We start from the raw sequence: 25,075 nt of genomic DNA on the forward strand, positions 1-25,075 counted from the left end.
ACTCCCCACAGGGAGCCTGCTTCTCCCTCTGCCTGTGTCTCTGGGTCTCTCATAAATAAATAAATAAAATCTTTAAAAAAAAAAAAAAAGCTCTAAGGCCTTTTTAGAAGTGAAATACTATAGGATTCCCCTCAAAGCTTTGAGGTCCAGCTCCACATCTACTTGGCTGAGAGATGTGGTTCTCACACCGACAGGCCGAACCATACGTTTTTTGAAATACTTTCTTTGAAAACTTTTTTTTCCAACACTTTTTCGCTGTGGTAATAATAGAAAGGAGATGTCTTCCAGAAATAAAAGCAAAGAGCCCTGCCCAGCGCCAAAGAGGTTTGCGAAAGAGGTCTGTAAGTATGAGTCCTGGTCGAAACGGGGAATGTCTCTCAAAGAAACAGAAAATGCAAGGACTCAAACAGTTTCAAGCAGTGACCCCAAGTCACCGGGGCGAGGCATGCACGCCACCTCTTTCTTATTTTAGAGTCTTCGCTTCCAATTGAGCAGTTTGATCAACAGCAGCGATCGGGTTAGTGCCGAGTAGTGGAACCTTCTGACTTTTCTTCGGTTTTGGTTTTTGTTCTTGTTTTCAGGAGAGGGAAGCAGCCAGTGCTCACGGTCCTGTCGAGCCACCACGGAGGGCGGAGACACGCCGCGGGACCAGCCCACGCAGCCGCGGGAAGCCTTCCCACGGGGCTGCTGGCGTCCTCCGTCCTCTTACTGAGCACCTCCTGTGCCTTACTCTGGGTGTGGGAACGCGGGCGGCGGTGAACGAGGAGTGGGCCCCTCGCCCCCGGAGCTCGGGGCTGGAAGGCGTATGGAAGAGGGCTCTGCGCAAGCAGATAAACGCAACAAAATGCGATAGCGTGATAAGCAAAGTGTGTGCAAAGCGTGAGGCCGGGGCAGCGTGGGCCTAGTTCCTGGATGGGGACATGTGGGTCTCCTCTGAAAGGACGACTAGGAACCTATCAGAGAAATGACGGAACTGCAGGCCAAACCCACAGGCTCTGCTTCATCTGGGACTTTGCTTTACTTTGAAAAGCTGCCTGAGGGGCGCCTGGGGGGCTCGACAGCGAAGCGTCTGCCCTCGGCTCAGGTCATGACCTCAGGGTCCCGGGATCGAACCCCACGTCGGGCTCCTGGCTCGGCGGGGCGGCTGCGTCTCCCTCTGCCCCTCCCCTGCTCGTGCTCACTCTCTTTCTCTCAAATGAATAAATGAAATCTTTAACAAACAAAGTCTGAAGTTGCCCTCCCAATGATCCGGCGATACGGCCCGTGCCGAGGTCTCTGTGCTTCATCTGAGGCCGTGGGTGCTGCAACTGGACCAGAAGGAAGGGCGCTGAGAACACCGCAGGAGCCTGCCCTTCAAGAGGTGACTCGCCCCCTGCCCCCCACCCTGGGCTTGATATTGAGAAACCCAAGGATGGCCACAGCCCCAGGCCACTGTGTGCAGAAATAGGAAATGTCACTCAGAGAGTCCTCCCCTGTGTGTAACCAGAATCATCAGCCTCGAGATTTGGGAACTAAGTGGCTTGGCCATTCTGCACGTAAGCCGTGCGCACCGGTCCAAAGGAGACCAGTGAGCAACAATTCAATTTAGAGTTCACTGAACCCTCTGGTTTGGGAAGGAAATTGCTGGTAATCGATTGCAGCAAGCGCACAGGCTTGGGGCCAGGAAGAGAAGAATCACGTTAATGGGCAAAGCAGATGTTGCTAAATTCATTGCAAAAGTGAGGTGGGCACAGAGCCAGGCCTTGCATGAGAGATGCCGATGTGCTCTTCTGAATGAAGAAAACAGAGACACTTCAAAAGGGGGGCTCTGCGAGGGGAGCCAGAGGTCTGTGTCCCCGCGACACTGAATAAAAGAAAATGCACCAGGGTGTTCGGATCGCCTGCACCGTTACAGGACTTCAAGCTGTTAACATCTCGTAAGGACTTTAAGCAAATCCAAAATACCAGCTAACAACCATCTGGGGAGGCTTTACTCGGTTCCAAGGAGAGCACGTGGGCAGGGGGGCAGCGCCTCAGCATCAGACCTGCTTCTCCCATTGGTGACTTGGCTGCACCATCCGGAGGCTGTAGGGCCCTGGGCGAAGCTCTTAATCTCCCTCGCTCAGTTTTATCAGCTGCGAAATGGGCCTAATCTCTCTTATGACTCGAGAGCAGGTGTGAGGATCAACAGCCACGTGTGCAAAGTACAGTGGAGAAGTGCCCTCGAGCATGGTGTGCTTACAGGGCCCCGACGAGGCCGGTGCCACGGGGCCGTGGGACGGCGGGCCCGGTGGCCTGAGCTCAGAGCCGCTGTCCCCCCCGCCCACCCCACGGAGGAAGGTGTCACAGGCCACGTGCTTGGGCGGAATCTCAGCTCCATGAAACCCATCCCCAGCCCGGGGAGGCCCCCGAGAGTCCTGGGAATGTTTACCCCAAGTAGCTTCCGGCGTGACCCCCCGGATAAGGGTGGATTCCAGTTTCCCAGATGGAGATACTCCCTTCTTATCTGTTCCCACTCTCTTCCGGGGCCTTTGACGGCGACCCAGGGCCCCTCCTCAGAGGATCATCACAACTCCTCTGAACCCCACCATTCCCACTCCTCCCCCAGTTTTGCCCTAAAATCTCTGCTGGTGCAAGACAGATTTTGTGCCCAATGTACCCGTGGAGGGGCCGCGAAGGGCCACCGGCCGGTTCTTTGCCCTGACCTTGCAGGTTGTCCCTGTGGGCTGTTCCCCCAGCATGCGGGTCTCTCCTAAACAGTTAGTGACCTCCTGGAGTTCAGATACGGGTCCTGACCTCATGAAGCGACTCCGTAGTAGCAGCAGGCAGCCCGAGGACTCCAGCAGCCACTCCGCCGGGGACCTGGAGCCTGGACGCCGAGGCTCCCCGACGTGAGCAGCGGGCAGCAGACGCCGTCCTCCCCAGCGTGCGTGCAGACCCGGGGACCTGCAAGCACGGTGCTGCAAGGGGCCTGGCTACCGGGCTGGCTGAGGACACGCTGAGCCGCTCGGCCAGGCCATCAGCCGCATCCGCGTCCCCCGGGATCTCCAGGCCTGGCCCGAGCCCTCAGAGGGGCCGCCTGCAGACAGCCAGGTCCCACGGAAAGCACGTCTGCAAGCGGCCCTGGGCATTAGAGCGCTCCCGCCAAGCGAGCAGAGCGCCCAGGGCCTTTGGCGGTGGATTTCTGGGGCCTGGTGGGCGGAGGATGTTTATTAGGGCCCAAAAGCCAGGTCCCGAGCGGAGAACATGTTGGCCCAGAGAGATCCCGGAGAAGGCAGCTTTGCCAAGCGCAGGCTCCCTTCTCAGGTCCTGAAGTCAGCGTCAGAAACTAAACAAACCTTCCCGGGTTCACATGTGTTTACTTTTGGCAAAATGCAACTTCCCGTTTGAAAGGAAAGGGGCAGTCAAGCTATCTATAGCCTCCTTGGACGTGAAGTCGCTCCTCCAAACAGTCGATCGGCTTGAGCATAAAATGAGTCAAACGTACACAGTGAGAGTCCCTGTCCTCCTCGCGTGTCCACATTTTAATAGGGAACACACTCAACAAAACCAAAACAAATATATATTTTTTTCAACTGTTGGCCCATGAGACTTGTTTAGGCCATTTCTTCTTCTGAGAACAAGAAAAACAGACATCAGGACGGAGCCAAGTTACATGTGCTGTGTCAGAGAAGCCGCTTCTACACACTTGGGGGTTGAGATTTCTGCTAAGACAGAAAGTCAGAAAGTTTAAGTTCCCACAGCCGCTCAGACCACATTCCCCTGCGTGAAAACAGAACAACTATGACTACGTCCCCAGCCGCACCCTGAGTGGCCCTCAATTCCCTTGCGTGTGGTCCCACGCCCTGCTCTCAGGTTTGCAAACTGAGCGACGGGCCCTCACAAACCCACCGGCACCTTTTACAAGGGCCCTAGAGAACTTTCTCCGTGTAGCGAGCAGGGAAGGAGGGCTGGGGGGCTTTCTCTGAGTTTTATAGCGACTGGCAATGTTCGCATAGAATGGGAGCTTATTTATGACCCAGAGGCTCTCGATGTGTTTTGGATCTTTTCATCGTGAGCCATTAAAGTCGCAAAGGACCATAAAAGTCATCTGGTCAACCCCTCGCTGCCCACCCGTACGCAGACGCATACGTGATATCGCCGAAGACCTGAGGCCTGGAGTCTCCTCCCTAGGTTGCAGACCTCTTGCTCCTTAGGGCAAGGACCAGTGCACTCATCCATGCATCCTCTCAGTAGGGGCCTGAGCACAGTGAGGGCTCAGGGAGCGAGTGTTGAACATGAGCTGTCCTAAGCCTACAAAATCAGGAAGGGTACGTGGGGGTCCTGACTCGGTCCTGCCAGCTCCCCATGCTCCTACCTTCGGCGTCAGCTCCTGGAGGGCTGCGGAGGACGAGGCTTGCGGCACTTTTTGACCATCCTATCCTAGGCATTGACCTTGGCAAGCACTCAGTAAAACCATTTTGAAGGAGTAAAGGAAGTAATGAATGATTATGTAGATGAAAGCGGTTACGCAGAGGAGTTAACTACAGAGGGCTCCCCACTCCCTGAAAACTTATAATGGTTTGATTTAGGATTTTCTAAAAATCCTTCACGGTGTGAAGGCCGTATGCGTTCCGTAGAAATTGCCCTTTGGATTTTGAATCTTAACCTTTTCCAGAGGGAGGCGGACAATGTGCGGGGTGATCCTCTCCTGTGATGCAAGGGAGCAGCCTCCAGGCAGCCCCACCGTCACGAGAGTCAACAGCCAGCACACGTCCCACCATCCTGCACCCGCACAGCCATCCTGTTTGTCACCTCGGCACCGTCCTCAGTAGATTACGTGAAAGAGTCAACACTTTGCTATCAAATAGACTGTCAGGTGCTCTTGCCCACCTGCAGGCTCACCGAGGTGTTCTTTTTCTTTTTTTTAATGTTTATTTATTTATGATAGTCACAGAGAGAGAGAGAGGCAGAGACACAGGCAGAGGGAGAAGCAGGCTCCATACACCGGGAGCCCGACGTGGGATTCGATCCCGGGTCTCCAGGATCGCGCCCTGGGCCAAAGGCAGGCGCCAAACCGCTGCGCCACCCAGGGATCCCCTCACCGAGGTATTCTGAGCGTGGTTAAGGCTGGCGTGGCTGAGCTGTGAGGTTCACTGGGTTAAGTGTGTTAAATGCATTTTCAATTTATACTATTTTCTTTTTTTTAATAATAAATTTATTTTTTATTGGTGTTCAATTTTGCCAACATACAGAATAACACCCAGTGCTCATCCCATCAAGTGCCCCCCTCAGTGCCCATCACCCAGTCACCCCCACCCCCCCGCCTCCTCCCCTTCCACCACCCCTAGTTCATTTCCCAGAGTTAGGAGTCTTTCTTATACTATTTTCTACTTGCAATGGGTTTATCAGGACGTCACCTCCTTGTAGGCCGAAAAAGACCTATAAACATTATTATTTTACCTATTTTATTTTATTTTACATTATCTTCAGTAAGCCTCATGCCCAGCATGGAGCTTGAGCTCACGAGCCCAAGATCAAGAGTCGCGTGTTCTTTTGACTGAGCCAGCCCGACACCTCTCTAAGTACCACTCTTGAGTGATTTCAATATTGTCCTGCTTGAAAAGGAAAATTCTTTCCTTCTCCAGGATGCTGGATTTAGGGGAGGTGGGTAGGTCCATATGCCATACATTCTTTCGACCTTCTCCTTTCAGGGTCTAGCTGAACAAGGATAGAACAAGAGAGGCAGTTAGGACAGGAGATGTCACCCCCCCCCATAATCCTTCCAGTTCTCTTCCTATAAACCCAGGCTGACCAAGCCCTCCACTGATTTAATCCTTTAAGGAAAATGGCTTTACCCCACCTACCCGTCATCTGCAGCCTCCCTACCAAGGGAGGCTCTCCCAGCTTTTGGACTCCGTGAGATCCTTCATTACTTCGTGTTCATGGGCACGTCGCGGCCTCCGTGTGGAACATGCTTAGTATCGCCGTGATTCCCTTGACCACCACCATCACCCCAGCCGCCAATCCCTGCCCCCGCCTCCATCAAAACCAACATCACCAGCAGCAGCCCCAGCAGCACCAGCCCCCACCACCTCCACCATCCAGTTACTCTCATTTCACCACTACCCTTTTAAACTTGAAAAAAAAAAATTCTCCCTCTCTTGAGAGTCAACTCAAACGGAACTTCCTAAATCCCTCCAGGATTTGGAGCCAAGCCCCCCTCTGAGCTCCAACAGTTGCTCGTTCTCAACCGTGTAACTACATCTAGCACACTGCATCTTAGTTTATTCAATCGCGTATCCTTTCTAGCAGCTCATATCATCTGCTGGACCCTGAATCTCTGACCGAGAGGAAATAATTAGGGGGAGTCTGAACGCAGATCCCGGAGCAATAGGGGTCAAGAGGAAGGAGATGTATCAGGACTGGTGGCCCGGAGAGCAGAGGGGGCTGTATCTGCTCCAGCAAAGACCAGAGGGTTTCAAGAGTCACTGACCTCGCCGCTCAGCTAAGCCCTAGCATGACTGCTTTGATAGCCGGCCTCCTCCATCTGTCTGGGTTTCTCATTTTAATTCAATTATTCATTAAACAAAATCATAAAGCTCCTGCACAGGGGCACCTGGCTGGTTCAGTCGATGGAGTGGGTGACTCTTGAGCTCCGGTTCGTGGGTTCAAGCCACATGTTCAGCGTGGAGATTACACTCCGTCCTTTCCTGCTCGGCTTCCAGAACAAGCCCTTGGTACTTCTGGTCCACGCTATCCTCTCCACCTAAACCTCGACCCAATGGAATTCCTCTTCTCCGTACCATCTTTCCTGTCATCTGTCTGGTTCTTACGAGGCTCCAACTAGCCAACGGGTGCTCTTGAAATTACTTTTAAAAGGGCACCCAGGTGGCTCAGTGGAGGAGCGTCTGCCTTCAGCTCAGGTCGTGACCCCAGGGTCCTGGGATCAAGTCCCGCCCACCGGGTGCTCCTTGACACAGAGCACACTTTCCATGTTTCTATGTCTCCAAACCAGCTTCCTCTTTCTGGACACCGTCTTCTATCACCCTGACCCCAGGGGACACAGATCATCATTTCCAAGCAGAGGCGCATCCCCTCAAGGTCAAGTGCTGGGCTTGGAATGTGGAACTCCAGAGGACAGACAGCAAACAAGTCCCGGGTGACCAAAGGTCATACCGCAGAGGGCAGGTGGTCTACACACAGAAAGAGCAACCTCCCAATGCGGGATATATAAAGTGCCAGGTGGGTAAGGGACTGCACCCCGGAAGTCCACTCTCCTGATACTACTTTGCTGCCTTGGTTCTCCCCACCTGCTGCTCCTTCCCAGTCTCTCGTATAGCAGTTCCCCCCCTTGTCCTAACTGTTGACATGATCTGGGTTTAGCCACGGGCCTTCTTGCCTCCCATCTTCCTACCTCCCCGCTCTTGGAAATCCCAGCCATTCATAAGACCTTCAATACTATCTCTATGCCGACACCTGCCTGGTTTTTATCTTTGTCCCAGATAGGAAGGGTCGGCGAACAGGCTCCTACACTCCACTACTCGGTTAGGACCACCACCCAGATGTCTCGCAGACATCTCAAGCTTAACGTATTCCAAACCGAAAGTCTTGGATTCCATCTGTCTCTCTCTCTCCCTTCGTCTCTCACTCACACACATGCACACACACACACACACACACACATGCATGCAAACACATACACATATTGATACATACCACCCCCATTTAAATTCTGTTCCTCACTCAGTTTTCCATTTAAATATTTGCTCAGGGAAACAAACAAACAAAAAGCGAAACCATCTGATTCTCCTTCCTTGCTCCCTCTACATCCAATCTGATCCGTTAGTGTACGCTTGGTGGGAGATAAACAAAATGCAGCTTGCAGGGATTTAACCAAAGAGGAGTTTGATTCTATTTTTCTCTCAAATGAGGGCCAAAGAGAGGCAGTCCGGGGTGGAGTGGCAGCTCCAGCATGTCACCCGAGATCCGCCTCCTATTTTCCTGTGTCCCAAGTGGGTGACTTTGTCTTCATGCTTGTTCCTTGTCCTCAAGACGCTGTTCCACCCACACAGGACCTGCAACCCAGGCCTGGGGCAGGGGAGCAGCAGAGACTTGACAGGTGAATATACCTCCCCTTAGAGCACTTGTCAAGACTCCCTGCCCAGCAATTCCCTCTTCCATCTTGTTGGCTGGAACTATATCCCACAGCCACGCTTAGCTACACGAGAAGCTGGAAAATACGGATTATCTTTTTAGTCGGACACATTGTCACCCCCCAAACCTTTATACTATAGATGTTATGTAATTCACACCACATCGCATTAAATTAGTGAGGCAGAAGGGGAGGATGGATTTTGGGAAATCCATCTGAAGTATCTGCCACAAAAATCCATCAGCACGTTGTTATTCGTACCTCCAGAGTGTTTCATAAACTCATCCCTCTCCCTGCCTACACTGCCACCAGCACCATGTCCCTTCTATCAGGTCACTGTAATGGCCCCTGGAGTTAACCCTCCAACTGCAGGTCTCTGATTCTTCCTACACTACAGGACAGAGGGATCCTTTAAAAACGAGTATCAGATCATGTCATTCTCATGTCGACGTACCTGTTTCTTGCACCGGACCGAGAATAAAATTCGAGCACCCATCATAACCCACAGCCCCTGTGTGATTGCACCCAAGCCACCTCTCCGCTTCCCTTGCCTTGCGCTCTTGGCTCATTCATTCACATGTTCATCCCCCGAAGCACATTCATGGAGCGCCTACTATGTTTAAGGCACTGTTTGGGGCCCTGGACAAAGTAGTGAATGAATCAGGAAAAGGCACCTTCCTTCATGAAGTTCACTCTCTACTGGAGGGAGACAGATGACAACCAACACACGTAAGTGAGAGAGTTGGTGTGTTGGATGGTCGCCAGACATGCACTGCGCCAGCCTCACTGGCCTCCTCGATCATTCCGCCTCTTCATCTGCCCTCACCATCCCCACAGCCCCCTGCTTACAGCCTCCAGTGTCAGCTTAAAGGCTGCCTCTCCAAAGAAGCTTTCTCTGAACACCCGTTCTAAAGCAGGACCATCCTGGTATTGCGCGTAGCACTTAGCACATCCTGAAATTGGATGGACGGACAGATAACATGTGGATTCCTGGGCTTGCCTCTTCCATGTAGGGCTCTCCCACTGAGAATTTCCTTCTGGAACTGCAGGATATGTCCACTTTGTTCTTGGTTCCAGTCCCAGGGCTTAAAACAGTCAACGCCTGACATACGGGAGCGCTTCGTAAATATTTGTGGATGAGCGAGCAAAGCGGTGAACGAGTGAAGTGGATGGATACAGGCCTTTGAAAAGTACTATCAGCAGTTGATAAGCAGAGAGGGAAAGGCTCTCGGAAACAGGGGGAACCACGTGAGCAGAAGCAGAGGGGCGGAGGCCGGCTTGGTCTGCCGGGCTGTTGGAGATCTGGCACCAGAATCCCTGAGAGGAGGTGAGAGGAGGGGCATTGGAGACAGTTGAGGGAAGGCCTGTCATGCTGGGCTTCACTTAGGGCAGCATTAAAAAGATTGGGAAACTGAGTCACAGGGATGCTGAGTGCTATGATATCGCTCCTCTTTTTTAAGTTGAGTCCTTAGAACTGGCTATAGTTTCTCTACTGGATATTAGGAGCCTGTACAAATACTTGTGTAACTGATCCTTCCGGAAACATGAAAAAAAGGATTATCCTCTCAAAGGAGAACTCCCAGGGAAGGAAGTGCATTAACTCAAAGTTTACAGCAGCAAAGGTAACCAACCGCCCGCCAGCCCTCCCCTCCCGCCCCCCATATGCATTCAATGACAGGTCCTGTGGTCTCACCTCCTGAATATTTCTCTCAAGAATATGCGTCCTTTCCTCTCATCCAGCTCAGCTGCCCCAGTCTGCATCGTCTTGTCTCTCCAGTCTCCCACCTCCTCTCCCTGTTCCAGTCCCAACTGCTCCTAGTCCCCTGAAGACCCCATGCCACACTGCGACTCCCGCTGAAACGGGTCCCCCGTGACCTACAGAAGAAAGTCAAGCTCCATCCCCTAGGTTTGTCTGCACCCCCATTACCGAGCTTAAAACGTGTACCTGAACATCAACAGGTCACTCACGGGACCTCTTGCCCACCTTTGTGTCTTATTACATGTTCACTCTTCCCCATCCTTCTGACCCTTGCCCTTCCTTCCCTGGGAGCTAATCCACATTCTTAGCACAGAATGTCTGTCCACCCTGCCCCACCCATACATTCCCCAAAGGCATCTATTCCTCCCTACGTCCATGCCCTTGTGTCAGAGTGTGTGTGCCGTAGAGTAAGCGCTCCATAAATATCTGTTAAAGAGTTGAACCAGTCAGGAAACTCAAGGTTATAATGGGCACTGTGCAAATTTGTAGTGTGTCATCAGGTAAACTTGACACTCAAACTCTCCTAAGTTTGAGTCATTCTATTAAGTAGCTAACACCAACCCTTTGCCCTTCTAAGTGCTTTTGATCTCCCTGATAGTCCTGTGAGGTGCTGTTATTGTCCTCACTCTTCAGATGTAAAAATGAGAGAAATGAAGCAACTTTCCCAGGGTCGCAGAGCTTGGAAGTTGTCGGGCTGTCATTGGAATCTGACTGCAGGGTCACGAGAACTACAAGAGCCTAACGCCCACCGAAAAGCATGCATCATAAATTCATGCATCAGAGCATCTCTGTATTGAGAAGAGAAGCAAGAGAGATCCGTAATTGCCCTACACTGTCAGGACACGGCTGGTGTCAAGAAGAGAGAGCCCCCGGGCACACACCTGTACGTGTAGCTCCTGTCCTCCCACACAAGGAGTTGGTGCCACGACTGCCTTCATTTAAGTCCATTCAGCAGCTGAAGGTAAAGATCTTGGGGTCAGACAGCCCGTAGGTTTAACATTTCAATTCCAGGAGTGCCTGGCTGGCTCAGTCGGTGGAGCGTGCGACTCTTGGTCTCGGGGTTGTGAGTTCAAGCCCCACGTTGGGTGTAAAGACTACTTAGGAATGAAATTTTGGGGTTCCTGGGTGGTTCAGTTGGTCCAGAGTCTAGCTTTTGATCTCGGCTCAGGTGTCTATCTCAGGGTCATGAATTCAAGCCCCATGCTGGGTGTGGAGCCTACATATACGTACAAACATAAAATATTTAATGAATAAATAAAGTTTTGATTCCATTTACTTGACAGCAAGTAAATGACCTCGTCTAAGCCTCAGTCTTCTCATCTGTAAACTAGAGATAATGGCATCTAGCTGGTTCTGAGGATTAAAGGAAATTCTAGGTTAAGCATCTAGTGATGTGCCTAACTTACGGAGGTCACCGAACACGGCTGCTGTCACTCTTGTGAGGTTGATTGTTATCCTGCAAGCACCAAATTAGAAATCATTCCAGGAAGGGAGGCTAGAAGTGACAGCTCGGGAGGCAGCGGGTGTCGGTGAGAATGCAGAGAAAGGAGAACCGCTGTGCACTGTTGGCGGGGATGCAACCTGGTGCAGCCGCTCTGGAAAGCAGAGTAGACGTCTCTCAGGAAGTTAGAAATGAAACTTCCTTATGACCCAGCAATTGCACTATGGGGTATTCATCCAAAAGGGTACAAAAGTGCTGATTTAAAGGGGCACTTTTTTGCACCCAGCTTGTGGAGGGAGACCCAATGTCCATTGGCTGATGAATGGATAAAGAAGATGCGGTGTATATATATGCAATGGAATCCCAGTCAGCCATCAAAAGAAAGGAAATCTTGCCATTTGCAGTGACATGGATGGAACTACAGGGTGTTATGCTCAATGAGAGTCAGAGAAAGACCAATACCATATGGTTTCACTCCTGTGTGGAGTTTGAGAGATGGAGCAGGTGAACATAGAGGAAAGGAAGGGAAAATAAAATAAGTTAAAAACAGCAGGGAGACAAATCATACAGGACTCCTAGCAATAGAGAACAGGCCGAGGGTCACTGGAGGGGAGGTGGGTGGGTGACAGGTGTTGAGGAGGGCATGTGTTGTGATGGGCACTGGGTGTTGTGTGCAGGTGGTGGGTTGCTAGGTTTTACTCCTGAAACCAACACTACACCACATGTTAACTAACTTGAATTCAAAATCAAAAAAAAAAAAAAAAGAAATCATTCTAAGAAGGGGGAGGTCACGTGATGTGCATGGGCGCTGGGAAGCAGTCCCTCCCCCTGGGAGTGGGGTCCGTCACCATCTGGGAAGAGGCCCCTAGAGCTGCCTACGACCAGAGACAGCTGAGTGGCAGGGATAACTGTGAAAGACTCACCAGGAAAAAGCTCCAGAGGCTTCCAGTTTCACATTTCCTCTATTTCCTCTCAAAGGCTCAGGGATCAGAAATGCAAGGATGGATCAGAAAATGATGGCTTGCAGGTCGATGGCCGGAACATCCCTAAAGAACACGTTTTCATCTGGCTCCTGTGGAAAGTGATGTTTGCATGCTCTGCGGTCTCATCTCATATTTATTTGATCGACTGCTGGTGAACTTGGTCTTTGCAAAGACGTTTTCTGCTACGACGCATTGTAGGCGATGGATTTGAAGGCCTTGTTTGGGGGACACTACTCAAGAGCCTCTTTTTAAAAATCTTGTGATTTAACCAAAGTGGATTGGATATTCAGGGTCCTAAATGAGAAGAACATGCAACCAAGAATACTTTATCCAGCAAGGCTCTCATTCAAAATGGAAGGAGAGATAAAGAGCTTCCAAGACAGGCAGGAACTGAAAGAATATGTGACCTCCAAACCAGCTCTGCAAGAAATTTTAAGGGGGACTCTTAAAATTACCCTTTAAGAAGAAGTTCAGTGGAACAATCCACAAAAACAAGGACTAAATAGATATCATGATGACACTAAACTCATATCTGTCAATAGTAACTCTGAACGTGAACGGGCTTAATGACCCCATCCAAAGGCACAGGGTTTCAGACTGGATAAAAAAGCAGGACCCATCTATTTGCTGTCTACAAGAGACTCATTTTAGACAGGACACCTACAACCTGAAAATAAAAGGTTGGAGAACCATTTACCACTCAAATGGTCCTCAAAAGAAAGCAGGGGCAGCCATCCTTATATCAGATAAACTAAAATTTACCCCGAAGACTGTAGTGAGAGATGAAGAGGGACACTATCTCATACTTAAAGGATCTATCCAACAAGAGGACTTAACAATCCTCAATATATATGCCCCGAATGTGGGAGCTGCCAAATACTTAAACCAATTATTAACCAAAATGAAGAAATACTTAGATAATAATACACTTATACTTGGTGACTTCAATCTAGCTCTTTCTACCCTCGATAGGTCTTCTAAGCACAACATCTCCAAAGAAACGAGAGCTTTAAATGATACACTGGACCAGATAGATTTCACAGATATCTACAGAACTTTACATCCAAACTCAACTGAATACACATTCTTCTCAAGTGCACATGGAACGTTCTCCAGAATAGACCACATACTGGGTCACAAATCGGGTCTGAACCGATACCAAAAGATTGGGATCGTCCCCTGCATATTCTCAGACCATAATGCCTTGAAATTAGAACTAAATCACAACAAGAAGTTTGGAAGGACATCAAACACGTGGAGGTTAAGGACCATCCTGCTAAAAGATGAAAGGGTCAACCAGGAAATTAAGGAAGAATTAAAAAGATTCATGGAAACTAATGAGAATGAAGATACAACCGTTCAAAATCTTTGGGATGCAGCAAAAGCAGTCCTGAGGGGGAAATACATTGCAATACAAGCATCCATTCAAAAACTGGAAAGAACTCAAATACAAAAGCTAACCTTACACGTAAAGGAGCTAGAGAAAAAACAGTAAATGGACCCGACACCCAGCAGAAGAAGAGAGTTAATTAAAATTCGAGCAGAACTCAACGAAATCGAGACCAGAAGAACTGTGGAACAGATCAATAGAACCAGGAGTTGCTTCTTTGAAAGAATTAATAAGATAGATAAACCATTAGCCAACCTTATTAAAAAGAAGAGAGAGAAGACTCAAATTAATAAAATCATGAATGAGAAAGGAGAGATCACTACCAACACCAAGGAAATACAAACGATTTGAAAAACATATTATGAACAGCTCTACGCCAATAAATTAGGCAATCTAGAAGAAATGGACACATTCCTGGAAAGCCACAAACTACCAAAACTGGAACAGGAAGAAATAGAAAACCTGAACAGGCCAATAAACAGGGAGGAAATTGAAGCAGTCATCAAAGACCTCCCAAGACACAAGAGTCCAGGGCCAGATGGCTTCCCAGGGGAATTCTATCAAACGTTTAAAGAAGAAATCATACCTATTCTACTAAAGCTGTTTGGAAAGATAGAGAGAGATGGAGTACTTCCAAATTCCTTCTATGAGGCCAGCATCACCTTAATTCCAAAACCAGACAAAGACCCCACCAAAAAGGAGAATTACAGACCAATATCCCTGATGAACATGGATGCAAAAATTCTCAACAAGATACTAGCCAATAGGATCCAACAACACATTAAGAAAATTATTCACCATGACCAAGTAGGATTTATCCCTGGGACACAAGGCTGGTTCAACACTCGTAAAACAATCAATGTGATGCATCATATCAGCAAGAAAAAAACCAAGAACCTTATGATCCTCTCATTAGATGCAGAGAAAGCATTTGACAAAATACAGCATCCATTCCTGATCAAAACTCTTCAGAGTGTAGGGATAGAGGGAACTTTCCTCGACATCTTAAAAGCCATCTACGAAAAGCTCACAGCAAATATCATTCTCAATGGGGAAGCACTGGGAGCCTTTCCCCTAAGATCAGGAACAAGACAGGGATGTCCACTCTCACCACTGCTATTCAACATAGTACTGGAAGTCCTAGCCTCAGCAATCAGACAACAAAAAGACATTAAAGGCATTCAAATTGGCAAAGAAGAAGTCAAACTCTCCCTCTTCACCGATGACATGATACTCTACATAGAAAACCCAAAAGCCTCCACCCCAAGATTGCTAGAACTCATACAGCAATTTGGTAGCATGGCAGGATACAAAATCAATGCCCAGAAATCAATGGCATTTCTATACACTAACAATGAGACTGAAGAAAGAGAAATTAAGGAGTCAATCCCATTTACAATTGCACCCAAAAGCATAAGATACCTAGGAATAAACCTAACCAAAGAGGTAAAGGATCTATACCCTAAAAACTATAGAACACTTCTGAAAGAAATTGAGGAAGACACAAAGAGATGGAAAAATATTCCATGCTCATGGATTGGCAGAATTAATATTGTGAAAATGTCAATGTTACCCAGGGCAATGTACACGTTTAATGCAATCCCTATCAAAATACCATGGACTTTCTTCAGAGAGTTAGAACAAATTATTTTAAGATTTGTGTGGAAACAGAAAAGACCTCAAATAGCCAGGGGAATTTTAAAAAAGAAAACCATATCTGGGGGCATCACAATGCCAGATTTCAGGTTGTACTACAAACCTGTGGTCGTCAAGACAGTGTGGTACTGGCACAAAAACAGACACATAGATCAATGGAACAGAATAGAGAATCCAGAAGTGGACCCTGAACTTTATGGTCAACTAATATTCGATAAAGGAGGAAAGACGATCCACTGGAAGAAAGACAGTCTCTTCAATAAATGGTGCTGGGAAAATTGGACATCCACATGCTGAAGAATGAAACTAGACCACTCTCTTTCACCATACACAAAGATAAACTCAAAATGGATGAAAGATCTAAATGTGAGACAAGATTCCATCAAAATCCTAGAGGAGAACACAGGCAACACCCTTTTTGAACTTGGCCACAGTAACTTCTTGCAAGATACATCCAGGAAGGCAAAAGAAACAAAAGCAAAAATGAACTCTTGGGACTTCATCAAGATAAGAAGCTTTTGCACAGCAAAGGATACAGTCAACAAAACTCAAAGACAACCTACAGAATGGGAGAAGATATTTGCAAATAACATATCAGATAAAGGGCTAGTTTCCAAAATCTATAAAGAACTTATTAAACTCAACAGCAAAGAAACAAACAATCCAATCATGAAATGGGCAAAGGACATGAAGAGAAATCTCACAGAGGAAGACATAGACATGGCCAACATGCACATGAGGAAATGCTCCGCATCACTTGCCATCAGGGAAATACAAATCAAAACCACAATGAGATACCACCTCACACCAGTGAGAATGGGGAAAATTAACAAGGCAGGAAACCACAAATGTTGGAGAGGATGCGGAGAAAAGGGAACCCTCCTGCACTGTTGGTGGGAATGTGAACTGGTGCAGCCACTCTGGAAAACTGTGTGGAGGTTCCTCAAAGAGTTAAAAATAGACCTGCCCTATGACCCAGCAATTGCACTGTTAGGGATTTACCCCAAAGATACAGATGCAATGAAACGCCAGGACACCTGCACCCCGATGTTTATAGCAGCCATGTCCACAATAGCCAAACTGTGGAAGGAGCCTCGGTGCCCATCGAAAGATGAATGGATAAAGAAGATGTGGTTTATGTATACAATGGAATATTACTCAGCCATTAGAAACGACAAATACCCACCATTTGCTTCAACGTGGATGGAACTGGAGGGTATTATGCTGAGTGAAGTAAGTCAATCGGAGAAGGACAAACAGTGTATGTTCTCATTCATTTGGGGAATATGAATAATAGTGAAAGGGAATAGAGGGGAAGGGAGAAGAAATGTGTGGGAAATATCAGAAAGGGAGACAGAACATAAAGACTCCTAACTCTGGGAAACAAACTAGGGGTGGTAGAAGGGGAGGAGGGCGGGGGGTGGGGGTGACTGGGTGACGGGCACTGAGGGGGACACTTGACGGGATGAGCACTGGGTGTTATTCTGTATGTTGGTAAATTGAACACCAATAAAAATTAATTTATTTAAAATAAATAAATAAATAAATCCTTCCATTTTAGAAAATAAAAAAAAAAAAGTGGATTGGAATCCATTAAACAACTGATAGGAGAAGCATAAAGGAATGTGTCCTGCCGTCCACCCCTGCCGATGCTGGGAAGCAGCCCCCACCACCCACCGCACACCCCCGCAGGTGCACTGCCTCCCACTCCCCTGAGCACCTCCTCCCTGCTCCCCCCTCCCTCGTCTACCTCTCCTGCTGCCCGTGTCCAGGAACACCATTGCGGGTGAATGTAGGCCAGCCTAGCAGAAAATCTCATCCCCAAGGGTAACTACGCTCCCTTCAGTCCCTCCTATACTATATTTTGTAAGCGTAGATTCCTTTTGACCTATTCAAGAATGCAACATTTGAGCATGTCAAGGAGTGTCTGTATACCTCCTTGACTCAATTATAATTTTTTTAAAAAAGCTAGTATTTCTTTAGTGTTTACTGTGTTCCAAGATCCGTGTTGAGAGCTTTTTACATATATTATTTCATTTAATCCTCAAGATGACCTTACGAGATAGGTACAATTATCATCCCCAGTTTATAACCAAGGAAACAGAACATGAGAGACAATAAATAACTCCTCCAAAGCCACGCAGCTAGTAAAAGAAGTGGTTTCTAAAAATAAGTGTGCTAACACCTGCAATAAGACGCTTAACCTGGAACCTTCTACTATACTCCAATACACACTGTGTACCGACTGTCCCATAACGGAGCTACTCAAGGGGCTCTGACATCAGAGGACGTGACCAGATCTGAGAGTGCCTCCGTCTTCCTGAGACCGATGCAGAAAACTAAACCCTTTACAGGTGGCCCTTTCTCTACAGAGCCTGTGCCCACCCGGCAAAGGAAGGCCCTCCCCTCCTGCCACCAGGCCTGGGTGGGGGCGTCGGCCTAATCTCTGCTGACCCCTGACCTCTTCGGCCTGTCTGCTACCTACACCTTTGTTGCCGTATTTAAGCCCAAAGCTACCCCTGGAAGCCCTGTCCAGACGAAGAGCTACCAACACGAGGCTCTTTCCTGAAACCGTCTTTTAGACTCAGCCCGAGGGCGCCGGCCTAAGGAGAGCAGCACCACCTTAGCAACTTATGGCGCCGAGACAGGTGGCAGGGGCTCTAGGGGACATAGCTGCGGGCACCTAGGCCACTCCACAGTGAATGGAAGCCCTGGTAAGACACCCTCTCCCCGATCCCATGGACTCTTCTCTAGAAGGGGAAGCACAACAGGAGGTTGTCCTTAGTTCATGGTGGGCATAGGTCAGGGCACGGTCCCACGCGTTGTTTCGCTTCATCCTTACCACCACTCTGTGAGGTGGAGGCAGACAAGAAAACCGATCTAGAGAAGCGAAGTGACTTGCTCAGTATCTCACAACCAGTTAGTGGCGAGATCCCGACTCGGGTGGTCCGACGCTTGGACTCTTTCCTATTCTGTACTCCCTGAGACAATGAGGCGGTCAAGATCTCAGCCTTCAACATGGCCCAGTGCAGCCATCTTCATCGAAGACCCGCAGGCTTTCAGAGGGATGCTCTATGCCAACCCATTCCAGTTAGGAATTGCCCTCAACTGTTATGGTTTGGCTTTTATGTGTTTTAAGGTGGTCCTTTCCTGGAGTAAGACCCCACAAACACCACTGAATAAGCAGCATTGGGTATCCAAGAGCAGCTCCTGGAGATATTTTTAGTTGACAGCTCCTCAGTCTCCATGGTGGTGTCCTGGATTCCTCCCAGGAAGAAGGATCCTTTCCAAGGCTGGACATGTCATAAGGAAGTGGACAGACTAACGTCAGAATCCTTCAATGTTTCCAGGAGGGAATTCCCTCCCAGTATATCCCTAGAAATTCCAATAAATTCTTTCTTCTGAATCCCCAGTTCCAAAAAAGTTGGTCAAGAAATTGAGCTGATGGGGGAAGTATTATAATCGCTCTGAGAGGACTAAAGCCTGGCCATCGACACCGAGAGATTACTGATTTGAGGGAATCCACTGACATCAAGCAGGAGTCAAGGGCCGAATGGCTGACACATACAGCCAGGGGTCAAGGCCAGCATCTCGGGGACCTGGGAGCCGGTGTACGTAAGGGGGAGGCTGACCCAACCCAGTCTGTTGGTCTCACCTGTAGCTATTGCCATGTTCTGAGTGTATGTTTGTGGTCTCATTTGCTGTCAGTGGTGGGTCGTTTGGGAAGAAAAAGGTAATATTAATAAATTTATGTGCATACATAAGTATTAAAAAGTCCTATAAGTAGTATACCAGAAAACAAAACATTTCAGAAGTAAAATGAGTTCCTAAATTGGCAGTTTCAATAGGAGATGCTGTGTCGTGCTGGTAACCTTGCTTGGAGAGTCAGTGTTACAGTATTCAAACACTGCCCATTATAATGTTTGCTGGTATTTTCAAGCAGTCGAATATTTGCTATGAGCTATAGCTCATTGCAAATTCTCGAAATCTAATGTTTCCTATTTTTTAAATATATTTTCTTAGATATCATCATAATAAGAATATAGAGAATGCTGAAATATTTTAAGAATAACTTAGGATTTGGGAAATACCTAAGAATTTCTGGGAGTTCTGATTTCTCCTCCCTGAATCCCAAAGATCAAGATCTGCTGGAAATCTGGAAACACTAGAACTCTTTAAGGAAATGGTAGGAGTGGGAAAAGTGGAGTATCCTTCTGCACGCTCAGGAGCGTGTCCTGGCTTTCGGGAGCCACAGCAGCAACCCCCAGCCCCTGTCATCCCGTGAGCTGATTGCTAACCCATCACTGCTGGTGTGAGCTCTAGGCCCAGAGACCTGGGATCAGCTGCTCTCTGCAGTGCCCAGAACTCAGACTGCTTTTCCTGAAAACTGGTGCCACACTGTCAACACGATCCGCTGTAGGTTATTGGTGGCACTTCAAAGACCAATAAAAACAGGAGAAAGCTAGGGCCACCTGGGGTGCTCTGTGGTTGAGCGTCTGCCTTCTGCTCGGGGCATGACCCCAGGGTCCCGGGATCGAGTCCCACGTCAGGCTCCCTGCATGGAGCCTGCTTCTCCCTCTGCCTGTGTCTCTGCCTCTCTCTCCATGTCTCTCATGAATAAATAAATTAAACCTTAAAAAAAAAAAAAAAAAAAAAAAAACAGGAGAAAGCCAAACCTAAATCCACAGGGCAGAACAAACTCCACTTTCCCAAGACAGGATGTGAAACTTAGAATTTTCCGCCTCAGCCTGTGCAGCAAACACCCAGAGCAAACCTTCTCTCTGTAGAGACGATGAGGGAGTGGAGCCCCCACCCCCACCCCGAGCTGTGAGGCTGGAGGACACCCCGAGCCCAGAGAGTGCCCCACAGACAGCATGCAGGAGGCTCGGTGAGCTGGGTGGGAGGCAGCCGGCGGGCCCAGGACAGGAGAGGCCCACCCATGTCTCGTCCGTGCGCCCCGTCCCACTGGCGCCACGCCGGCCTGGGGCATCTCAGCTCAGTCCCGTCCCCTGCATGGCCCGTGCCTGCTCCTTCTCGTCCTCTACGCGAACTGGCCTTAGGCCTCTCGCACAACCTGTGCCTGGCGAGCGTAGCAGCCGCCCTCCCACCTGCACACCCGTACAGACAGGTAAATGGGGAGAGACGTCTATGTATATGAAGATACGCCTATAAAGATAGGTGGGCAGTGCAAAAAAAAATTCAAAGTTTGAGGACAGTAATTTATCAAGACCAGTTCACTGCTGTAAAGAGGTTCGTGTGTGTGTGGACACTCTACCAACTCCCCCGTGGGCGGACGCATCCCATAAACAGAGCTGGCTGTCCCAGAGTTCTTCCAGCAGCTCCTACTCCCCAAAATGGAACTTTAAAAAAAAAAATAAAAAGTAATCTTCATGCAGGGATCTATGCCAGTCCTTTCTCAATACCATCAGGGTGAGTGTTGTGCTGCCAAAATGTGGTCTTGGGCAGTGTTTATTTTATTGTACTGTATTAATAAACCCGAGCATTTCTCCCGAGAAGACGCGGCGGGGGCCCTTTTATAAGGAACAAACAACAGGCTTCACAAGACGACTGCCAACCGCAGCCGCGAGCAAGGGCTCCGCTGAGGCCCAGACCCAAGAGTGACACACGGGGTGACCTTGCACGTGAGGCCCGGGCAGGAGAATTTGGTCTTTAGTCTGTGGAGAATGGTAAGTCCTTGGAAGATTTGTGCCACGTGCCCAAGGCAATATTTTCGGAAGATAAATTTGTCTCTTGAACGGGTGATACAGTCACCTGTCAGCCATGTGGCCCGTTACCCAAAGCACCTCTCTGCAAAGCACTTTAATGTGTTTAGTCAGTTTGGGGGTACGGGGAAAGAGGCCGCAATGCATTGATGTACAAACCGCCAGGAAGTAGGGGAGTCGATAGAAGCCAAAGACTCAGTGGCCGGATGGACGAAGGGCCCGTTTTACTCTGTCTGTGAAATGAGGGAGATTTCCGCTGCGTGAGGACGGGCGTCAAACGCCCAGCCAGGGGCCTGGCGTGCCAGTGTTAGCTCTCCACGTGCTCGCCGGCCTCATCGTCATTGTCATCATCCTCGTCGTCATCACGACTCCCGGCACCAGCACCGGCACCAGTGGCACCACCGGCACCAGCAGTACCAGCACCAGCACCAGCACCAGCTCCAGCAGCACCAACACCAGCACCAGCAGCACCAGCACCAGCACCAGCAGCAGCACCAGCATCAGCTCCAGCAGCACCAACACCAGCACCAGCAGCACCAGCACCAGCACCAGCACCAGCACTAGCACCAGCACCAGCAGCAGCAGCACCAGCACCACCAGCACCAGCACCAGCAGCAGCACCAGGTCCAGCAGCACCAGCACCAGCAGCAGCACCGGCTCCAGCAGCACCAGCAGCACCAGCAGCAACACGTAGAGCCTCCAGAGCAGGGCTTTCCAGAAAATCTCCTGAAATCCTCTCCACAGGCAGCCCCGTTGCTCTCCAGAGGCTGCCTCAATGTCCTTTTCTCCAGCTTGGAGAAGATCCGCTGGGGGCAGGGGGCAGGATCTGAGGAAATACTTAGGAAAGCAGAGGGTGTTGACCAGGGCAACAAATTAAGCCTTAATTCAAGCACGATGACAATACCCAGATCATGTAAATGGGCGGGGCACCCCTCGGGTTGCCCAGGTGCTCCTTACAGATGCTAATCCACCCCCGTGGGGACCCCCTGCAGGCGCAGCTGCCAACAACAGTCCTGGGTTAAATCCGCCTTAAGGGAATTCTTCAGAACCGGACAGGCTCTCGCTCTTCCAAGAACCAAGGAGGATCATTTGTTCCCTACCCAATTCATCTTTTACCCCCAAACACATTCCCTTGGAGCAATCTTCCTCTTTAGAAGTTCCTCTCTTGGGTTTTAGAGAACGTTTTGGCTTGAACTCTTTCTAAAATTAAAGCCAACTGCTCTTGCTCCCTGGCGCGTTGATATTTCACTGTGACCAGAGCCGACGATCGCAGACGCATCCCAAACCACATAAGTTCTTACTGTTTAAACTGTCCTAAGCAGCTGTTAAAACATACCCGACAATATCAAAGCCTCCCTAATTAACTTCCTGCTTCTCTGGGACTTCAAAGTCTTTCAAAAAGTTTTAAATAGGGTTTTTATAGAGAATTTGACCTAATATTTAAAGAAAATTTTGCAAGCTTGCCCAAGAGACTCCAACTTCTCCTTTCCTTTTCCACCACCACCGCCCACGCTCCCTACCCTTAGAATTCGGGGACCAGCAGTGAGAATTGAGGAGAACAATTTAAATCTGCTGTAACCAAAAAGATGGGCCTCCGTGCGCATCCCGGTTATCTCTCTGGCCTGTAGGTGACATCCTGGCCCATGACTGGCCCTGCCTCTGCCCTTCTCAACCTGGCAATCCCTTCCCGCCTTCAAGACCCGGCTCGGGCATCCTCTCTGGGGAGCGCCCCTGACCCTCCCGGGGCCTGCGCAGCCCCGCACCTCGTCCCCGGGCCTGAGCGGGATGAGCTGGGACGTGTCTGTTTGCATGTCTGTACCCGTGTCTAGACCGTGAGGTCCACAGGGCTGAGGCTGTTCTGTGTGAAGCACTGTGACCCCACAGGCTCGGACAGACTTCTGCACGTCGTGGTCAGGGCTTCGTGGGGTCTGAGAAGTGACTGGATCCCAACTCATTCTGGAAGATTGTAGGGTTGCTTTTAGTGGATCTATTTCTTACTCATTTTGATCCTCCTCCTTGGGCTTTCTGGGAATTTCATATAACAAAGTCATTGCACTTAAGGACACCGGTGGGCGGTGGGGGCTCAGCAGTGGAGCGCCTACCTTCAGCTCAGGGCATGACCCGGGGTCCCGGGATCGAGTCCCACATCAGGTCCCTGCAGGGAGCCTGCTTCTCCCTCTGCCTGTGTCTCTGCCTCTCTGTCTCTGTGTCTCTCATGAATAAATAAATAAAATCTTTTTAAAAAATGCAAAGTCATTGTACTTAGCAATCATTGCTCTAAGATATAGTGTCATAAAAATAACCAAAACTTGGGGCGCCTGCAGAGCTCAGTGGTTGAGTGTCTGACTCTTGGTTTCAGCACAGGTCATGATCTCAGGGGCATGAGATCGAGCCCGGCGTCAGGCTCCACGTTCAGCAAGGAGTCTGCTTGGGACTCTCTCCCTGTCCCTCCCCAGGCCCCACTTGTGACTCAATCTCTTTCTCTCTCTCTCTCTCTCTCTCTCTCTCTTTCTCTCTCTCTCTCCCTCTCTTTCTCTCAAATAAATGAATAAATAAAATCTCGAGAAAAAATAGCCAAAACTTAGAAACAAGCCAAATAATTGGGGAGAGCTGCTGCATACCCTTCCGAGGCCAGCCAGGGCCCCTCCTCCGGGCGAAGGCGCTGAGCTTTTTGGTTGACGCGGTTGCGTCACGCCGCTGTGTAAGCTCTCCAGAGGCTTTCCAACACTTCAAGGATAGAATTTAAGCTCCTCTCCCGGCTGCCAGGTGCCTGGGGGCAGCTCAAGGGCGAACTGCCCAAGCTCGTCTCAAGCTTTTCCCAGCCTCGCTGGCTTTGCCCCAGCTCATCTCAGGTGTCGCGAGTGTCTTCAGACATGCTCATCATTGTCACCTCAGGGCCTTTGCACTTGCAGTTCCTTCTGCCAGAAGAATCTCTATGCGTCTCCCCCTTTCTTCTCAAGCCTGGCTTCTTCCTCTGATTTTAACTGAAATTTCGCCCTCGCATGATGGTCATCCCTACCCATCCTTCCTAAAGCGTGCCTACCATCATTCCGTCTCCCAGGACCCGGTCCCTTTTCCACCCAGCACTGCCAAGATGGGACTCAGGGCGATGCAAGGTCCTCCTGATCTCGAACACATCCTTCTAAAGACAGTGGCCAGGAGGGTCACAGGCATCGCCTCCGGGCTGCGTTCAGGAGACGCGTGACGGCAGGTGCCCTCGGCCAGCGCAGGACAGTCAGGACCCTCCTCAGGGGTGGACAACAGCCCTGCCCACCGAGGGCCCAATGTCACTGAGACCCGGGGCCATGTGTGTAGCTGAGGGCTGGGTTTGGAGCAGATGACAGAAAAGACCAAATGGAGTTCAAGGGTCTTTGAATGGCAGGATGGGGAGAGAGGGTCCCACCGAGGCCAACAGGCTCAACCGCACCCCGTTTGCTGCAGGGCATCAGATTACAGGGCTCCCTCCAGGCTGGTTCCTCTTTTTAAAAATATTTATTTATTTATTTATTTATTTATTTATTTATTTATTTGAGACACACAGAGAGAGGCAGAGACCCAGGCAGAGGGAGAAGCAGGCTCCCTGCAGGGAGCCCGATGCAGGACTCGATCCCAGGACCCCGGGGTCATGGCCTGAGCCATCAGGGCCACAGCTCCATTTCCATGTCCATGATTGCGCCTCCCAGGCACCCCCATCACTTGTGCAAACGCCCCCATCCCCCTCCAGATTCCCACCGGGGCCCCTGGGCGCGGCTGCCTGGGCTCAGGCCTCCCGAGGAGAGACGTTTCGAGGGCGATGCCCCCCGGAGTCATGCACTTGCCTGCTTCCTCCTTCTCCATGTCAGGGACAGAGGACAGCGCCGGCCAGGCCAGGGCAGCACAAGGAGGGAAGGCCCAAAGAGATCTCGCTGGCCGTGGAGCGGCCTGCAGCTCGGCCTCGCGATCAGACCCTGGGGACGTCTCCCCCCGAAGTCCTTGCCCTACAAGGCTTGCGGCCGACTGTAACAATGAGG

The sequence above is a fragment of the Nyctereutes procyonoides genome, unplaced genomic scaffold (assembly GCF_905146905.1).
Source record: "Nyctereutes procyonoides isolate TBG_1078 unplaced genomic scaffold, NYPRO_anot_genome, whole genome shotgun sequence".
In the NCBI taxonomy this organism is placed as follows: Eukaryota; Metazoa; Chordata; class Mammalia; order Carnivora; family Canidae; genus Nyctereutes; species Nyctereutes procyonoides.